This window comes from Eptesicus fuscus, chromosome 14, assembly GCF_027574615.1.
Source record: "Eptesicus fuscus isolate TK198812 chromosome 14, DD_ASM_mEF_20220401, whole genome shotgun sequence".
NCBI classification, from domain to species: domain Eukaryota; kingdom Metazoa; phylum Chordata; class Mammalia; order Chiroptera; family Vespertilionidae; genus Eptesicus; species Eptesicus fuscus.
Window position 1 is genome coordinate 9831244 of NC_072486.1, and position 21295 is coordinate 9852538.

The following is a 21295-nucleotide window of genomic DNA, read 5'->3' on the forward strand; positions in this document are numbered from 1 at the left end:
GCTGCACAGGTTCAAATCCTGGCTCCAGCATCTACTGGCTATGTGACTTGGGGAAGTTTACTTAACCTCTCCAGGCCAAGTTCCTCCTCCACAAAGTGGCACTGATGATGGCAACCAAATCATTGTGAAGATTAAATGAGTGCCTGGTACTTAAGTGCAATTATCTTAGCCAGACATTAGAAATGTATCCAACAAAGCTTGAGCAGAGAGAATATTCCGGATAGCAAAATAATATGTATAAAGGCAAGGGTTTATGCAAGGTCTAATAGTTGCAAGTATAATAAAAAAAATTTGTATAGCAGGTTCATAACATATGTGGAGAGGAATCAGGTGTAGATTAGGATCATTGTCAAAGACCTTGTACATCAAGCCAAGAAGGTTAAATTTGAGCCCATGGGCAGTTGAAATGCAAGAGAGGCTTAGTCAACTTTGGTTTTCCAGATCATTCTGCCTGCAATGTGAAGCCTGGGATAAGAGAGTACTGTAAGATCCACTCTGGGTGTAGCGACCACATCACATGAAGAATCTAGTTTTTGTTTTTATTTTTGTTTTTAGCACAAGTAAAACTGTCTGTAGTCAAGGATGACAACATACTCATTGCTTTGGAAAATCGTGGGGCACACCAAAGCACAGCTATTCCCACATCCCTACCCTGTTCTCCAGGTTTTGGGGGGTATCTAAATGTACCTTTCCCCCAACCTTCCACAAATTTTGGACCTGGATTTCAAAACTCACTCTTGGAACTACATTTGTAACTGGTCAATTTTATTCGTTTTAATGGTATTCACAAATCATAGAATGTTAGAAGTAGAAGGGAATTTATGGCAATTGCTAAATCCAACTGCTCCCCACTTGGGGGTCTCTGGATTCCTACGTAGTCTGTAAAAGTAATAACAGGGATCAGTTCTATTTTCAGCATTTCCAAAAGCTTAATATATATTTAAACATTTAGTCATGCACCAAAAACCTCTCACATACCAAGTAAAATGCCAACTTTCTCAAATTTTGGCTGGAAATTTTTTTATTCAGTATGGTAACATCAGTCATCTCATGTTTATCACAATTTATGATTAACAATTAGGAATGTCTTCAATTTTAAAAGAAAATTAATTAATTTATATTAATTAAGCAAGAAAATATCTTTCAAATACAAAAGCACCGGACAAAAATGAGACCCTTTATGGTGAAAAGTTGGACTCTGTGATCTCCAGTCCATCCTCAAGAGCCCTCTCTAAACCACCACCCCCAAATGGTAACTTTCTGATAGAGTCCACATCCTCATTCTATCCCACTGTTAGAGTGCAAAACATACTCTTTAGTGTGAGTGTCTCCTGGAAGTGAAAATACAAATCAGCATATTTGGGGTTAAACGTTAAAGGAAGATCTGAACTTCAGCTCACTAGAAATGAATGAGTTAAGCAGTATCTGCTCTTGGATGAAATTCTATTACATATCAGCAAATGTGTCTCTAGGTAGCAAGGGCTGTAAGCAGGACTCTCATGCTTTGTCTCTTGCACACTCTACCCAATAAACACTTAAGGCAGTGCATAAATGATGCATCACAATGCATCCCAACCACAAATGGCTTCTGAATAAAAGCCTTTTTGGATAACTGGAAAATATCATGCAGGGATGAATGCCAGTGTTTGTAAATTCACCCTGATTCTGAAAGTTATCAGACTTGAATCTCACAAATGTCTATTCTCTTTTTGGTTTCAGAACAAATATAAGACTATGATTCCAAAAACAATCATGTAAAGAATACTGAATATGATGATCATTTTGAGTGGCTGCATTTAAGAAGTAATCTATGACATTGTTTACAGTTAACAGGACTGTATCTTTACATATAATTATTAATGATATGACTACTAATAACAGCAGTTGCAATTCCATTTAGTTAGATTATAGTATCAACTACACCTTAAATCTCCTGTTGTTAGGTGAAATGAGTTGTGCTTTTATTGTACTTCTTGAATTCTATGATCACTAAAATTAGGATTTTGTAGGTACTCAGTAAAATATTTGGTGACATAACTAAAAGGCATCTTTGTATTGGTAGAAAGTAATGGAGGGAAGATCTATGGAGCCAAGAATTCAATGGTATTATCACCATACAGATAGTTTCATCTGAAGAAGATGAAATGGTGGTCTCTCTTGCAAGCTTTTCTACATATGTATATACTACCGTGATTAGGAGCACAAGGAAAGGAGGCACCCATATGGACAGTGGCTCTGACACAGCTACATGATCTTGGGTAAAATCTTCAGCCTTTCTGAACTTTAGCTTCCTCATCAGAATAGAGATATAACAACTACTAAATAAAACTATATAAGTAAAGTATTTTACATAGTGTCTGGCATATAGTAGTCATTAATTGAGTCCAATGATTAATTATTTTCTCTACGTGAACAGACAATAGTATGAAGACTTTGGTCACACCCCTTAACACAGTGGTTCTCAACCTTTTTAATGCCGCGACCCTTTAATACAGTTCCTCATGTTGTGGTGACCCCCAATCATAAAATTATTTTCGTTACTACTTCATAACTGTAATTTTGCTACTGTTATGAGTCGTAATGTAAATATCTGTGTTTTCCGATGGTCTTAGGCAACCCTGCTAGTGGTTCTCAACCTGTAGGTCGCAACCCACAGGTTGAGAACCGCTGCTGTAGAGCCTAAGACCATAGGAAAACACAGATATTTACATTATGATTCATAACAGTAGCAAAATTACAGTTATGAAGTAGTAACGAAAATAATTTTATGATTGGGGGTCACCACAACATGAGGAACTGTATTAAAGGGTCACGGCATTAGAAAGGTTGAGAACCACTACACAGGTGCTCATCTATGTGATTCAGGATGGGGGAGTCCTTCCTGCTCATCATGTCAGTGGGGCCTTGTGAGTAAAGCTGAGTTCTCTGGGGGATGCTGTCCTACTGAATCAGCACCACCAAGTAAAAATGGAGCCCAAATCATGACTGGACTTACTCTCCTCCTTAAACTAGAGAAAGAACCCTTACAGATAGTTCATCATTTGTTTTCACATACTTAAATCTCACAATCAAATGCTATGAAAGGCTGGACTGGTCCCACTTATTAGAGGCAATGATTAGTTCAAGTAGAATCTTAGAGAACCTCAGGACCTAATGCTAAAATTCAGCATATGATTATTTCCTAGAAGAAAACTGTGATGGAAACGCCAGTTGGTTGAAAGAGGTGATTAATTGCATCTAAACACAGGCAAATCATGAGTCTGCAAATAAAGCTTTGTACTTAGCATATTTAAGATAGTATAATTTAAGTCTGAAAAAGAACTGGTTTGAATTTTTGCTACCCCTCTGGCAATCCATTTTCTTCAGATGTTCTTGCTACCCCCAGCCAAAGAAATAATACATAGATGAGTAATAAACTGGCCCCATTCTGTACCCACTCCCCAGAGAAAACTTTGGGAGGGGGTAAAAAACACCCTCTGATGTTTTCTAGCAAACACACAGGGAGGCTAAACACAGGCCAGCAGATTGTCTGTAGTGGGGCTTAGGTCTCAGATATGTTTCAGAAACATCAGAAAACATGGGTTGACGAAAGGCCATATGCCCAGATGCGCACAATGGACTCGGCTCCATAATAAGAGTCTGCAGCTTGAGCAGCGCAGGCAAGAAGCATTGATTTTCACTGGAGAGGCCATATCAGGTTACAGGAATGCACACATTTAATTTTTATGAGACTGAAGGCTCACAGAAACAACAACAAAAAAAATTCCCACTTTGTGACACATTAATGTAACCAGTGAAGGGCAACTTGGAAATAAAACCAAGGGAAAGGCTTAATTATGTTCTCAAAAGGCCTTTGAAAATAAACTGGAATGCCACAAGCCACTCTGACATGTTCTGTGACACTTTTAGTCTCCTGGCTAGACAAATGCTGGACCTGGGTCACATCCCCAAATCCCCATTTTTATATAAATACACATAGATGGCATTACTCACCCCTTTCTGGTTTCTCTAAAGAATACTGTTCGTTTTCCAGATAAATCCAAGAGTTGCCAATCTTCCAGCTCTCAGCCCCAACCCAAGAAGAGCAAGTAAGCAAGACAGAAACATGGTTTCATCCAGAGCATCTTCTTCCAGCCAAGTGTAATTTACAGCAGAGTGTTTGGTTCATGTGTCACACAAGAATTATACAAGCTCGCTGCTTGCCCTGAGAATAAATATGCGCTCCTCATTCAGGTAAATGAGATCTTTTCAGAAGTAAATGGACTCCACCACTAAAACGTGCCTTTTGCAAAGAAAATAAATGTTTGGACTGTTTCCCCTGATGAAGATGTTGTAGCTGGCACTTAATTAAAGAGGCCAGTTATCTAGCCCCTGTTCACATGAAGGCCAGCCCAGGAGAGGCGAGGCCACAAGAGCCAGAAACATCTGACAATAACTCAGCTACATCAACTCTCAGTTCTTATCAGTATGCATCATCTCCAAGGCAAAAATGGAGGGGAAAAGGTCAAAATATGTATATCCACTGGCAATCCTATGTCTAGAAATAAAACAACCTTATAAAATGACACTGGGTTATTACTAGCCTATACCAAGCTTTTAGCTATCTACCCCCTCTCCCATGGAGTTACCCTCATGGGAGCTTCACAGGAGACTTGTAAGGTAGAGAAGGTATCATTTTCCCATTTGTAGATGGCGAAACTGAGGCAGCATGTAGTTTCCTAAGTGTCCAAAGACTCACAGACAGTTATAGATTATGTCAGGGTTAAAAAAACAACAATACATGTTAGGATTCCTAGGTAATAAACCAGCATTTGTTCAATCTCTCTGCTTTCAGAGCAATTACAATACATGATCTCTTCTCTTTTTAAAATAGTATGTTTTTTATTGATTTCAGAGAGAGAGAGAGAGACAGAAACATCAATGATGAGAATCATTGATCTGCTGCCTCCTGCACACCCTCCACTGGGGATTGAGCCGAGACCCAAGGCATGTGCCCTGACCGGGAATCAAAATGTGACCTCCTGTTTCATAGGTCAAAGCTCAACCACTAAGCCACACCGCTGGGCCATGATCTCTACTCTTAAGGAGCTTATAACCTAATTACAAAAATAAGATGCTCAGACACTAAATTAAACAAGCCATTGAAGAGAAATTACCAATGCCAACCACACACTCTCTTCAGTATTTTCAACTCACAGCCACATTCATTTTATGAATTTATGGAATTGACAAAAAAGATTCTTAGTAAGTTAATAATTTCATACTTAAACCTGCACAATGCAAGCACAGTACAGAACATGTTGTTTGCTAAATTATTTATGTCCACATGGCTTTCCTAATGAAAATCTAGATAAACTGTAATTGTCTTAGGTATAATTATTTACCAGTGACCATATTATATGGCTCACCTTGAAGAAAAAGGAAATTAATGTGGTTTAAAAATCAATGGTCTCAAATATTTAGCTATTTTATCGAGTTACAATGATCTGTGGCAATATAAAATTTAACTTTTTCTTTTGACATTCCCTCTTCTTGGAACTCCAGATTTCCAAGTATTTTCAAGAAACTTTTAAACATCCATATTTTAAGAAATTCGCTTATCATGGGGTCAAATAAACATGAAGAAGCTGTGAAGATAATAGGCAAAAAAGTACTCACCAATAACTGCAATTGGGTGTTGAATTTTGGCATTCGATTAAAATTATGTAAAAGAAATGAAGAAATTAATGATCTAATAGTGATAATAATTAGTAATTATATTTTTGGAGTCTGTAAGAATAATTAATTAGAGCATACCCTGAAGGTATCATTAGCTTCATTATAAAAAGAGCCAGCAGAGATACAGCTGAGATGAGAGCTATCTCTGGCCACAGGCAGAAGAGAGTGAACTGTCAGGACCTGGGGTTCCAGACCCGTGCCCTCACCAACTAACCTGCTCATTGAGCTGGCACCAGGAAGCCCCTTCTTTTCTTGGCATGAAACAGAAGCTATCCTTTTTTTCTCATCAACTGTTCCTTTCGACTACAGCTAGTGATCCCATTCAGTTCCCAGATGAGATTTTTTTCAAACTGTGGTTCCCTTGGCAGGTTGCCACCTAAAAGTATAGTTGAATAAAGGGAGATAAGAAGCCTAGATGTTTTAAGTTTTATTATAGTAGAAGGAAGAAGAAAAAAAGCAGAAAAATATAAGGATTATTAGTATAACTGTAGCTATAACAAGCAGAGATAGCATTATTCTAAAAATAAACTGTTTTCCTTGTTACAGACTCATATATAAACCACTATATCAGGAATTAAGAACCACAAAATATTTTAAAAGCCTTTTTATACTGAAAGTATAAAGCTATATTTTTGCCTGTAAAATTTAAAGATAAAATGTGCATATTTTTCCATATTAAAAAATGTAAATTTCAATAAGCAAAACATTAATACTAAAACAACAACAAAAAAGGCCAAAAGGCATAGACAGACATGAACAGATGATTCACAAATTGCCAGCCAATGAATGGGAAAATGTTCAACATCCCTTTTAACCAAATAAAAGCAAATTAAGTAATTTTTGGCCCAATAGATTGGCAAAAATTTCCTTTTTTATGACAATATCTAAATTCTGATTAGAGGTAAAGTCAGACAGGATGATGCATTGCCTTGATGATGATGAGGCAACTGGTACAAACTGTTTGAAAGCAGTTTAGTAAAGTGTATCAAAACCCACTTGTTGGGCTAATTCCTTTGGAAAAATAAGAGATGCAGATGAAAGGTATTGTGCAAGAAGGTTCATCACAATATTATTTATTAGCAGGGAAAATTTCAAAATAGACTATGCATCCAATAATAAGCAGAATGGCTTAAGTAACTTATGACAAATAGAAGATTATACAGTCACTGAAATATTTTCCAAAAAATAAATCATGACCCTAAGGAAATGTTTACAAAATAATGTGAAGTATAAAAAATCCAAACACAAAACTACAACTGAATTATAGTTATTTCATGCACCAGGAGGTAGAGGGGATCCCTCAGCCTGGCCTACAACAACGCCAACATCCCACACCCCGGAATCTGGCTAGAGGCCCCTCTCTCCCTCCGTACGGCCAGGGCATGGGACGCTGGGCTCGCATCGCTGGGGCAATGCTGCCAGCGTCCCACCCTGGCTGCTATGGGTGCCACCATCTTTATGACGGAGTGACAGTTAATTTGCATATTACCCTTTTATTAGATAGGATGATATGTTTGGATGAAGGCATAGATTACATAAAGGATATACATTTAAATCACCAACAGTGATCATTTTTAGTTAGAATTTTCTTCTTTATGTTTATGTATTTTCTATAAGTTTTTAAAAGCAGAAAACAGCAAATGTATCTGTAATTTTTTTTTTTTAAAGGAGCTTAAGGGAATCCTCGAACTTGAGATACAGTTATCTTTCCACCATTTTTGTTCAAGTCAGCTAACATTCGTCTTGACTCAGAAAGGAGCACACCAGCAGGTAGATTTTAATGTTAGGATTGGTTGATTTCCAGTGTTAAGACTTGGGAACTTTCCTTTCTTAGTTATCCTTTCAACAGATGTCCTATTGTTTCCCTTTGGGGTATTTTTTTCGCAAGGTCAGATTTAGGGGGAATTTGGAGGAAAGAGAAGTTACCAAGACCACTCCTTTAAATGTTTGTGCTGTAATGTTAAAATCCCAGATGACACTGCCAAGTTGCCTGGGTGCCTGCTGGATGGCTTAGCAAAGAGCCACAGGACTGCACACAGGCAACAGTCATAAATGACACAACCAAAAAACGATTGCTGCTTGTTTGAGAAAATATGCACAGGATATGCCAAAAAGACTCCTACACTGGATGTTTTTCTGAATGAATTTCTTGTAAGTTCTGTCACATGAAACTAATGTAATACTAGGAATCCCTATGATACAAGGACCTCATTCCAAATACATCAACCATATTGCCTTTGCCACTGGATGGTTGAAACACACAACTCTGCAATTTCATAATTATGACATCAGATTATAAAGTTTCAGGGCTTGTTTTAGCTTGGTTCCAGCACGGCTTTTAATTAATAGATTTGAGAATCTTTCTTTCGAATATAGCTTGATACAAAAACTAATGCAATTAGAATAACCAAAAAAAACAACAAAAACAGATTCATAGCTGTTTGCAGCCACCCTAAACACTGCAATGGCTGTCCATTGCATTAGGTTGAAATCTAAACCTCTAACCTGGCTCATCACACCCCACCTTCAAAGTCATCTCATAGCATTTGCCCCCTTTCCCACTAAGCTCTGGCCACAGTGGTCTTTTTCCTTTTTCTTAACTATGGCAAAATAATTCTGATAGCACTATGTCTCCTCTATGCCTACTATGTTCGTCCCCTTCATCTTAACATGATTGGATCAGCTTTGTTTTCAGGTGAATTAAAAGTAACTGAGTGATCAGAAATCAATCCCGTGAAATAGCAAATTAAAATTAACGTATTTTTTTATTTGGTACTCTTGGTTAGGAAAGACTGGACTTTGTTTACCTCCAATATTTGGAAGGGAAGTTTCAAATGCTTTCCTGATAGAGAGGTTGTAAATGTCCAGGTGCGAGCTAGTGTCAAAGTAAAAGAATGAACCAGACTTCTTTATTGGCTGCAACTCAAAATCTATGGGGCTCTAACACCGACTTGCCTGTCTGTCCTAACTACTGTGTCTTAGGGGAATGATGGTACTTATTCTCCCCATTTCTTTTATTTCAAATAGTGCAACATTATTAATGCCACACATATAGCAAGCATTAACTCATGGCATGTTATTTACATAAGCCTTGTTGGAGCAGTCAGGCATTAAGATGTCCCCTAATGATCCCAGTCTTCTGGTATACACTTGTATAATCGCTCCCCTGAGTGAAGGCTGGACCTACTGACTGGCTTCTAATGAATAGAATATGGCAAATGTGATGAGATGTCACTTCTGAGATTAGATTAAAACAAAACAGGATAAAAACCTGTGACTTCCATCTCTCACTTTCTCCCTCTTGGAACCCTTGCTTAACTCCTAGCCTGCCAACAGCCATATAAATAAACTTGGATGTGGATCTTCTGAGGCCTGAAACAGCCATGTGAATTTAGTAGACCCTCCCCTGAGGTTCAAGATAACTACAACCCTGGCTGACACCTTGATTATAGCCTTCTGAGGTACCCTGAGCCAGAGGACCCAGCTAAGTCACACTCAGATCCATGATCCACAGAAACTCTTAGTTAATAAATATATGTTGGGTAGGGGTGATTTGTTACACAGCAGTAGCTAACTAATAAATTGTTTACAACCCAAACCACATACTTGACATATTCTTTTCTTTTTGTTAGGATTATAATGTAAGGAAGTTTTCGCTCCCTTAAGTATGAGGATGAAATCTTAGGTTGCATAGGTATGGAGGATTTTCAGAACTAAAAATAATTATTCAGGATTTGTTCCCAAAGGGGATGATAAGTATATTTGGTACATCAATCATGAAGCCACTCATAATTTATATAGTGTTTTAAAATCTAACTGGTGTTTTCATGTTCATAGCCATTTACTGCTCTTTAAAAGGTTATAAAGTATTATTATTACCTCCATTTTACAGATAAGGAGACTGAGACTCAGCAGATTTTATGACTTCCATGAAGGCAAGGACCCTCTCTCTGTTCACCACTCTTCCCCAATGCCTAGTTCTGTGTCTAGCACTATAAACACTCAATACATATTTATTTAGTGGCTTCCTCCTACAACAATGTTATCCATAAAGATGGTGCCTTTTTGTTATGAAATTCCCCAACTGATGCATACGTCAATCAATCTCTATATACTTACACAAATATGTATTATTGGAAACAGTATATGTGTTTCCCAAACAACAGAGGTACCTCCGAAAGCGCACTCTAGTTCTAAAGACAATAAAGAGGTCATTCCCAAATTTAACCCTATTTTTCATACAGTTCTACACTGCCATGGACAGAGACCTAGAGCTCTTTTATGAGCTAACAACCCTTTCTTAGTAAATCAAATCTCTTCCCTCACATATCATTTCTTATTATCTTCCAGGATGAGACTGGAGACAATAGGCCTTTCTAAGAGCCACCAAAGGAAGTCAACAGCTGGCTCAGATCCCCTCATCACCCACAGCACTGCCGTCCCTCCCCTGCCAGGCCTGGCCTCTTTCCTCCCATAAACATGGCAAGTGTAATAGGTCTTGTCAAAGGTCACTATAAAATAACCTCAGGAGATGTTAGATAGAGGTGTCCACAGAAATGCAACAACGTGCTGACAAGGAAACAGGAGGTAAGGGGATTTTGATTAGGAGGTTTATATAAGACTTAAATTCCTTTTCTTTTCAAAGTTTCACACTTAAGCAATCATTCAATCTTCAACCACACTCCAGCAGCTTCTTCATATTACCTAATAAAAAATATTTGTTCACAAAAGATACTTGGAGCCATTAAATAATCAATTGTCTCCATTTTAAGAAGTTCAGAAAATCATTAGGCATGATTACTCTTGGAATCGTATGATTACAAATAGAGGAACTTCAGTATATCATGTGTAGAGTAATAAATTAATACCAGTCATCTAACCATTTGGCAAATATTGAAGAAGTATCTGTGATGTGCCAGCACTACATGTTGGGAAAGGGATGATGAACCAAACATGCATGATCAACTGACATTTCAGAATTTAGAATCTAGTGGCACATATTGATTTTAAATTTTTAAAGATTAAGTTAAAAAACATATAAAGTGATATAAATTTGAAAATTGAAAGTGCTAATGAAGGGAAAGTTCAGGATAGCAGGAACATTTAACAGGGAGACTGAATTTACATTAGGGATACAGTGAAAAGCAGGAATGATCTATACAGAAGGGACAGCATATGCAAAGGCCCTGCAGCTCATAGGCTTGGTGATTTCAAGTACCTGAGATTCCAGTGTGCTTGGGGTACACTGAGTGAGGAGCTGTGTGTTCAGAGATGAGGCTGGCCTATCTAATGCCAGACTGTGATTCTGACACTTTTCATGCCTGTAGCCCAAAGTCTTTTCCCTGAATGCCAGACTCTGCATCTGGTCTACTGGACATCTTCTCACACATAACTTGTCCCAAACTGAGCTCCTCATCTCCTCTACCAAACCTGTTCCATCAGCCATCTTCCCATCTCAGTTGATGACAACTCTATCCTCCTAGTATCTCACATTAAAACCTAAGCATCCTCTGACTTCTTTCTTACCCTCATACCCAGCCTGTCAGCATGTCCTTTTGGCTTTATCTTCAAAATAAACCAAACTCTTCCTTACTGGCTTTCCCATAATCACCCACTCCAGGCCATCACCTTTCGTACCTCCTAACAGGTCTCCTTTGCCACCCTCATTCATAACATAGTCCGCAAGCCCCTACATGATGTAGCCACCCACCACCTCCCACTCTTTCCTCACTGCCTCCGTGTCTGCTTTCTTGCAGCTAGCTCCTCAAACTCACCAAGGCCTTTGTACTAGCAGCTCCCTTTGCCTGAAAGCTCTTTCTCCGGGTCTCTGCAGGAACTGCTATCTCACTTCAGCAGCTCTCTGCTTATATCACCCTCTCAGAAAGGTCTTCCCTCACTCCTTCATCTGAAAAATGAAAGAGCATGCTGCCTCTACATAGCCAGCTTCATCTTTCTTTTTGGCACTTACTGCTCAATGAAACGTTATATATTTACTCTTTGTATAGAGATTTAATCTGCTGGTTCACTGCCATAACCTTAGAACCTAGAAGAGTTCTAGTTGAAAAGAGCAAAGGCACACATTTAATGATGCTCTTTGTTGGGCTATCACATGACCATCTCCAGAAGTCATTCTGTAATAAATTACAAGCTCCTAAAAAATATATTGAGTATCTAACATATTACTAAGATTGAGGCTCTGGAGAAGTAAGAGAAGGAGCGAGAAGCCAGGCTAGCAAGAAGAGGAAAGGAGGGCAGGTGGTAGACAGGTCAGTGTCGAGTGGAGGAGGGAAGCCCTGAGTGCCTGTGACAAGGCACTGTGGTGGGACAGAATGTTCTAGAGAAAGAGGGACAGAAATAAAAGAAGTGTGAGAGTGCCCAAGACAAACTTAGTCTCTTTCCCAATTTTGCCTATGCTCAACTCTAAAGGAAGGTGTTTTTTGTTTTTTTTCAACCAGCATGAGGGGAAAGAGATTAAGGTCTTCAGAGTATATATTTATTTTGCCCAAAGATTGGTCATGTGTTTTTTATATAATCATAAAAAAATTCACAGCAAACTTAAATGTCAAACAATAAGGGGTGGGAAAGAAATTATGGTATAGCAACTCAATGGAATATGACGCATAATCATAGTTTTGAAAACTATGTAGCAACATGAAAACATGTCTGTGGTGTAGTTAAGTGAAGGAAGCAAGAATTTTAAAATGTGTCTCTTGCCCAGCCGACACTCAGTGGTTGAGCATTGAACTATGAACCAGGATGTCATGGTTTGATTCCTGGTCACGGCACATGCCAGGGTTGTGGGCTTGATTTCCAGTGGGCGTGCAGGAAGCAACCAATCAATGATTCTTTCTCATCATTGATGTTTCTCTCTCACTCGCTCTCCCTTCCTCTCTGAAATCAATAAAAATATATTTTTTAAAAATGTGTCACTACTCTGATTAAAGCCATTTAAAAATTATGTTCACCTTTAGACAAGGAATGGAAGGGCATGTGAACATGAAAAAACAAAAATTCCTTAGAGTTGTGAGATTCTCTGGGATTTAGTCATCCCACCTCATTTTTTATTTCTAAAATATTATTACAATAGTTTTTAAGCTGCAGGGACATCCATCAATATACCAAGTCTCCGTAGGCAGATTCTCCCAGGAACACTCAACAGACATCCAGCATCTTATGCTGGTAATAGGAAATTCATGACAAAGAACAATGTCCAAGTACCCTGTAATCAATTCACTCAGGATTAATTAACCATCTATCATATGTAAGGGACTATATGGTAGATTCTATGAGGGAAATCAAAACTGAGCTGTTATGGAGTATACAATCCAGGGGAGGGAATTTATGACAAACATAAAAATAAACTCAACAGAAGGTAATTTTTTTTTAAAACCTTAAGAAAAGTCTTAAGAAAGCACTAAGGAATGAATTTCTCATTCAGTTTTTGGTTTGGGAGGTTATGTTTCCAGGGGCAGAAGGTGAGGAGTTAGAGAAGTGAGTGCTGGGTGAGGACAGGAGAAGTTCCAGGGAAGAGGAGAGTCTGGACATGGTGGAGAGACACTCAACACAAACAAGAGTTTATTATGGGTCTGGCTTGAATGTGGGGTAAAACTACAGGGATGCTGGCTGCAGTTGCCCTAGAGCCATGGTCGGCAAACTGCGGCTCGCGAGCCACATGCGGCTCTTTGGCCCCTTGAGAGTAGCTCTTCCACAAAATACCACGGCCTGGGCGAGTCTATTTTGAAGAAGTGGCATTAGAAGAAGTTTAAGTTTAAAAAATTTGGCTCTCAAAAGAAATTTCAATCGTTGTACTGTTGATATTTGGCTCTGTTGACTAATGAGTTTGCTGACCACTGCCCTAAGGCCTTAAAGAGATGCTGGAAGAGGCTCTTGAGCAGGGAAATGAAGTGTTCAGAGCCATAAAGTTGAAAGATTTATTTTGCAGCCAAGATGGAAAGAGTTGAGATTGGGAACCAGACAAAGATGGTTCCAAATTCTAACTTCTCCATTTACTGGTTTTGTCACAGTAATTGACTTGCCCTTTAACTTCTATGCCTCACTTTACTTTATCTATAAAAAGGAATAACTTCATCTCCTTGGTAATTTTGTTCTGAAGGTGACATGGTAGATCAAGAGAGTAGATATTGGTCAAGGCTCAATAAATAATCATGTTACCCTTAACTTCCACTTCATAGAAGGAACTGCTTGAGAAGGAGACAGGGCAAAAGGAAAAAACTAATAAGACATTATTCAAGTGGGGGTGGGGGTCCTACAAAACTTGACAATGACATGCTCATGATGGCCAAGGGAAAAGGCAAAGTCCATGATTATCATGAGGGTTCAAGCTGGGGGCACAGAGGAGGATGGAAGCCTCCACTGAAATGAGTGTGTCATAAGGAGAAATGGTATGAGGATGTTAATATTTGAACAATTTAAAAATTAAGGAACAGCAGCAGTCCATCTAGGAGGAAATAGTCAGAGAAAATTGGAAGTCAGGGCTCATAGCCTGGGAGAGAGGTGTGGGATAGAGACACATATGACATATGTGGTATGATTTTTAGTAGTTGCCTATTCCTATTGCCAAGGTTTATAATACACCTACTAACTTTGTTTACTGTTCATCTTGATACATGTAGAGAAGTTGCTGGGTTAAACATATCCCATTTGGAATATATTCTAACTAAATTTAGCATCCTACATTTTCCCCCATGATATATATATTTTTAACAGCTTTTTTGAGATATAATTTACATATCATACAATTCAGCACTTAAAATATACAATTCAATGGCCTTAGAATATCTACAGATTTGTGCAAACATCACCACTATCAATTTTAGAACATTTTCATCATTCTAAGAAGAAACTACATATCCCTTAGTTGTCATCCCAAGCCCCCAGTCCCACCCTCAGGTTTAGGCAAACACTAATCTACCATCTGTCTCCATGGATTTGCCTATTCTGGAACTTTCCTATAAATGGAATCATATAAGATGTGGTCCTTTGTGTCTGGCTTTTTTCTTAGCACAATATTTTAAAAGTTCATGCATATTATATCATGTATTAGTAAGTACTTCATTTATTTTTATGACCAAGTGGTATTCCAATATATGGACATACCACATTTTGTTTATCTATTCATCAGTTGATAAACTTGGGGATGTTTCCACATTTTGGCTATTATGACTAACCCTGTTATGAACATTTATGTACAAGTTTTTATGTGGACATATGTTTTCATTTCTCTAGGTTATACCTAAAAGTGGAATTGCTGGATCATAAGTTTATGTTTAACTGTTTGAGGAACTGCCAAACTGCTTTTCAATCCCACCAGCAATGTATGAGAATTCCAATTTCTCCACATCTTCATCAACATGTGTTATTGCCTGTCTTTTTTATTATAGACATCCTAGTGGATGTGAAGTGGTATCTCACCATGGTTTTGATTTGCTTTTCCTGATAGCTAGAGATGCTGAACACATTTTCATGTGCTTCTTAGCCATTTGCGTATCCTCTTTGGAGAGTTCTCTATGCAGATCCTTTACCCATTTTTTGTCTTTTCATTATAATATGTTTTTAAAGCACAGAACTTTTACTTCTGTGTTTTCATTGTATAAAACAGAGATAGCACAGAGGTATAAATGTCCATCAACAACTAGAAAATCAGAATTTTTTTTCTTCCTGCATTGAAACATCTATATTTAACTTGGTATGTGTGTTCTGTTATGGGAACTGGTGGCTTTTGTCCTTGTCAGTAAATATTAGCACATCAAGACAATGATTGTTAAGCCTGGCAGAGTGACAAACTACAGTTGTATTTAATTCTTTGTTCTCAAGGTTAAAAGTTGTGTTGCCCTTATGGCATTGCTCTTTCACAAACCCTAGGGACAAATTCAAGGCCAAACCAAGGTCAATGCCCACATTATCAAATTCATTAATCAGTGTAATATGTATACATCTGTTTTAAAGTGCAGTTTGTTGTTGTTTTTTTTCTGTGTTTTGCTGCCTTTGTCTATTCCTGGTAATGTGTGGGTCCACATATCTGAAGATTTATTCCAAGTTTTTCTGGGGTTCCATCTATTTGGAAACTTATTTTTAACATGGTTTTAAAAATGTCTGGTTATAATCTACATCACTCCCAATCGGTCAGCTCCCGTGGGGTCTCACTACTACTTGCCCTGGGTATTTTCTTCTTGCTGGGCATACCTGCTGTTACGGGTTGAATTGTGATCTGCCCCTCAGTCTCCAGTGTCTTAGAAAGGGACCTAATTTGGAGATAAAGTCTTTCTGTAGGTAGTCAAGTTAAATTGCGATCTTTATAGTGTGTCCTAATCCATTATGACCAGTATACTTATAAAAAGGATAAATTTGGACACATAAGGAAGACCATTTGAAGAGATGGGATGACAGCCATCTCCAAGCCTTCTGAAACAGCCCTCAGAAGGAAGCAACCCTGCCAACACCCTGATCTTGGACTTCTAGCCTCCAGAACTGGGAGAGAATAAATTTCTGTTGTTTAAGCCATCCAGTTGGTGGTAATTTGTTACAGCCCTGGGGAACTAACACATGTGGCCACGCACACCTGAGTGCCAGAGCTGTGGTTGCCTGGCAGGTGGATGCCTCTCTCTCTGGAGGGCCTCTTCTGTGACAGAAATTATAAAAACGGCACTGCCTTGCAATACAATGGCTGCACTACAGTTTTTAGTTATAGTTGCTCTTTGAGTTTTTGTTCAGTTATTTTCTGTTCTCTTCCAAGGACTCAGACACAAGATTACAGGGCGTTGGGCCAGAAACCCTTCCCTCCTCTACCACCACAAAGAACAACCTGGACTTCATTGCTGGGTCAGGCTTATCCTGCCTGGCTCCCTCTTCCCTTAGAGTGAGTACAACTCCTCTCCCTTTCCTTCATGTTCCAGTTAATCAATCCCCTAATCATATGGATCCTATCTCTTAGATGGCTTTTGGATCTGGCACCATCGTAGCCCAAGCCACAATCACCTCTTGCCTGGACAACCACACTAATCCCTAACTGAGCTTTCTGCCTTCAGCCTTTCACCCCTCACCTTCCCACAACATTCCACTGCAAAGACTTATTTAGTGTCATTTCTCCCAGCAAGTTCTGTGAGGAGAGGAACCAAGGAGTCTGTTTTTGATCATGTATCCCTAGTACCTGGCACATAATATGTGTTCAGTAAATGTCTGATGAAGGAAGAGAGGGAGGGAGGGAGAAAGAAAGGAAGTGGGGTTTATATTCCCCTACATAAACTGCAAAGGCTATGTATTTTCATTGATCTCAGTTGAGCAGATCCTTGCACCGAAAAGGCAATCAGTCAACACAAATAGAGATGTCACATGATGTGTTTTTAAAATGAAATGATACAGCTTACTAAACATATGACCCATCGAGATCAAACCAGTCTTCAGAAAAGGGTCATTCGGATCTGTGTGCCTAGCTGTTGTCTCCCCTGAATTATCCTGCATGTCAGAATCACATCACACCTCTCCCCGGCTCTGCCAGGCCTAAAATACAAAAGTCCTCTCTAGATTTCTGCTCCTCCCATTAAGGCATGACAGCTGCCACACCTAACTTTGAACAAGTGGTCCATACATTCTATTTCTCCATCTGGGGAATGCCTATGAGCAAATCTTATCCCTCTTTTAAAAAAAAGAAAAAAGAGCTAAAATACACCTAACATAAAATTATCCATGTTAACCATGTTTAAGTGGATAGTAAGTATCTTCACCTGTGACACAACCGATCTCCAGAATTTCTGTTTTTAAAAATAAGCATTAAATAACTAAAACTATGTAAAGGAATATAAGGCTTCCTAAAGAGATTTCCTAAAATATGTACTAAATTAAAAAAAAAAAAAGACAAAGCATCCATTTACAGCCTTCCTTTTAAAGATGCTCTGATGCTATAGTTTTTGTGCTTTAGGGGGGAAGGGTAAAAATGAACCGTGGGTTAAGTGGTGAACCTGTCTGTCTTAAGAATGTCCCTTCCAAAGGGCATGCCAAGTAATTACATGTCATTTTTTTCCTCCCTGGCTTTTGTGAGTGCTTCTGAGCCACTGCTGCCTCCATCCAATGGGCAGACATCGCTGTTTGGTTTTCTTAATGTCTTGAATGGTTGGAGATTAGCATGGGTATTTAGCAAAAAGTACAATTTCAAATTACACGCTGCTTCATGGTGCCAAAACACTGCACACATCGTCTGATGACGTCCACCAGCGCGGGACTAAGAATGGTGGTTGTTAGTCATCTGGCTTTGCAAAGCTGGGAGATGAAATCGTAAACAGTGTGTGCTTAGACGGGCCTTATTAGAAAAGAAGAGTGTCTTAAACATGGTCTCACATTTTTAAAAAATCTTGTAATATCTTTTAATTGACAATGTATTTAAATCAATATGACAAATAGATTTGCTCAAAAGGAGGAACATTTTATCTATGGGCTTTCTCCAAAAAATGATAATCACATTTACAAGTATATATTCTAGTAACACTCTGGTCTTCATTGGCCAAGGTTTTTATTTATATACAAGCTTAACCACCATAACCACATATATGTGTGGATATTAAAATTGCTTTAACTTTAACATAATGCTTACAAAAGGATCCAAAATAATCCCTCCCTGGCACTGGCCACAGACTGCATGCTTAATCCTGGCTTTTATCTCACCCACTGAAGACATAGAGGTGCAGATAGGAACTGAAAATGGCTAAGTCCAACCCTAATCATCATTAGGAGAAAACAAAAACCAAATTCTCAAAAGCAGATGGCTCGGGCCCAGTGTGAAGACAGTACATTGGTATAACAAGAGCCGAAGTATTTCATTAAAGGTAATTCAGGAGCTAGAACTAGAATCTATCTTGCTCAGTGAATGAATACCTAAACCCCTTTACTTTGAACCCCCAAAAGAGTTGAACAACTTAAATCTTTAATCTCATTGTCACTCCACAAAGTCCTTTAACAGTCAATCACAAATTTGCCTGAGAGAAAGTTTCCCTAGATTCTACCAAAAACACAGGTTTGTAACAGATGTCTCCATGCAACATTTAGTACAGATCCCACATTAAGAGGTTGATATACCCATATGTATTTGTTAATCAATCCAAGTACATGTAGCCTAAAGCTGGGACTCAAGAATTATTAGCAGAGAAACAATTTAAATGCAAATAATGCATGCACAGAAAATCATCAGAAAGCATGTTACTTATAAATCCATAGGCAAATGCAATAGTAAACACAATTGGAAAATTCCCACCTGGAAGCCACCCAGATAGTGCTTATAATAAATGTGAGCTCTCTTTTCACACTGACCACCCTTCTAATTAACAAACATGATACCTACCTAGCCTTGTCAACCCCTCAGCTTCTCCATCTATAAAATGGGACTCAAAGCTGTGTCTTAATAAATGGAGGGTAAATTCTTCTAATAAATGACATTACAGAAAGCACAAATAGCATCTCACAAAATGTAAAGAAACGTGCAGTTTTGTGCCTAAAAATGGTTTTAGGTCATGTTGAAAAGCACATGGTCAGACAGACATGCACTTGGAAACAGACTGCTGTGGGATAAGGAGAGAGGTTCCGGGTGAAATGACTCATGAATGCGGGAATGCAGAGGCTCTCAGCAGCATAAAGTCACAAGGACCTTCCCCGAGGTCTCCTCCCCTCCACAAGCAATGCTGTTTGTTGACTTCAAAAGACAATAGGTGAACAATTTGGAAATCATTATCTCTTTACATATATGATTATTTTTATCCTTTAGTGAATGCACAGCTGGTATATTGTTAAAAATAATTAAAGGAAAACATTCTGGTGTGCATTGAGAAATATTGATTCTTCTACTATTTTAAGGGATGTCAAATAGAATGAAGACCTTAAGTCTAGGGGGCTCTAACTAACATCTTGACATGAGCAAAGGGCAAGTTTATCTGGTGCAATGACACAAAGCTTATTAAAACTTAGAGGGAAGAAACACAAGGGAATCCAGATGTCTCAAATGCAGTAAGATTTCCCTCCAAAAACAGCTAAAGGCAAGTAGTATTTGGGACAAAAACAGCAAACTAGCAACATAACTGAAATGTGTCAATCCTGACCATTTACAAAATAAGTGGCTATGTGCAAAGCAAACTATAAGTTAAGATTTTGCGGGGAAAGGAGAAGAGCAAACCATTTAAAACATCCATATTTGAAACTTACACAAAACTGAGCTCGTGTGAGGTACAAAGAAACTACCTTCTTAATTAATCAATCTATACATTTTAATTTTTATTAATTATATTTTCTTAAATGTGTTTTATAATATGCTGCACATCTATAACAACCACTTACTGCCCTTGAACTCTGAATGCAATACTGCAATCCCTTTCCTTAAATAGAATCACAGAGTAGAAGATTCCTTAGAGATCAGTTAGAATTGCAGTTCTCAACCCTGGCTACACTTTAGAAACACTTTTAAAAAATACAGAGGCCGAGAGCTCTACCCCAATTAAATCACAAGGGGGTGGAGATATCAATATTTTTTTGAAATAAACTCCACAGGTAGTTCTACTGGGCAGCTAAGATTAAGAACCATTGATACAGAATACACATATGTGCATTGCCTGATGCCATAGTCACTGGTTATAAGTGGCCACGGAACGCTTGAAATGTCACTAGCCTGAATTGTGTAGTAATCGCAAAATACACACCAGATTTCAAAGATTTAGTACCCCAAAAAAGTCATAAAGCATCTCATCAGCATTCTTAATATTGATTATAAGTCTAAATGATATTATTTCATATCTGGGTTAAATAAAAAGTGTTATTAAAGTTAACTTCTGTTTCTTTTCGCCTTTTAATGTGGCTACTAGGACATTTAAAATTACATATGCAGCTGATATATGTGGTTCCCACTATTGAACAGTGCTGGTCAAGACCAAAGTTCTTATTACAAATGAAGAAACTGAGGCAGAAAAGCATACTGAGTTCAAGGCAGCACCTTGGGGATCCCCTCTTCCGGTCTTAGGCTTCTTCTCCTGTTGCCATAGCCCACTTCGTTGCAGAGCTGGGCATGGCAGAGCCCCTGATGCCATCAATCGGATTTTGAACCTTTCTCTCTTTGTCTTGCTATTTTTTCTTCTAAGATTTGATATTAAAATCTATTTCCCTTATGGAAAAACATCCCCTCTCCACTGTGCACATATTTTTGATTTGTTATTGTAGGATTACTCATGAAAGCAGAGTAACAAAAATGGGTGTCAAAAAAATAAATCTAGAAAAACATTAACATAAAGAAAATGCAGAGAAGGGATGGAGAGGATTATTAAGGCTTTTAAGATGTAGATGGTCAAGTTCTGGCCTGTGAATGTTTTACCAAGTTGTAGCTTAATAAGTAACCCTGGCATTCTAAGAGCCATCTTCAGCACATTATCAGCCTCTCCGCAGAATATAGAGGTTTGAACCTATAATATTATCTTTTCTCCCAGAAGGGCTGTTTTTCTAGACAGTGTTGTCATTACAGTGAGGCAAGTCAGGTTCTTCATGATGGAGCGGCACGTCACACCTATGTACCCTAGCGCAGTGCTCGGCAAAC

General features: G+C 38.4%; 1 protein-coding gene and 1 long non-coding RNA gene across 3 annotated transcripts in view; one reads left to right on the plus strand and one right to left on the minus strand.

The window, feature by feature from the left end:
• The window catches only part of CREB5 (cAMP responsive element binding protein 5), a 391322-nt gene that overhangs the window by 362616 nt on the left and 7411 nt on the right, over window positions 1–21295 (minus strand). The window lies entirely within an intron of this gene.
• LOC114233898 (uncharacterized) lies at window positions 1718–10299 on the plus strand. 2 transcript variants are annotated; one of them, XR_008558099.1, is made up of 4 exons: window positions 1718–1803; window positions 4034–4233; window positions 7387–7488; window positions 10069–10299. It is a non-coding gene; the product is annotated as an uncharacterized LOC114233898 (long non-coding RNA). The 2 variants fall into 2 exon arrangements; XR_003620085.2 differs by lacking the exon at window positions 10069–10299 and adding an exon at window positions 9611–9672.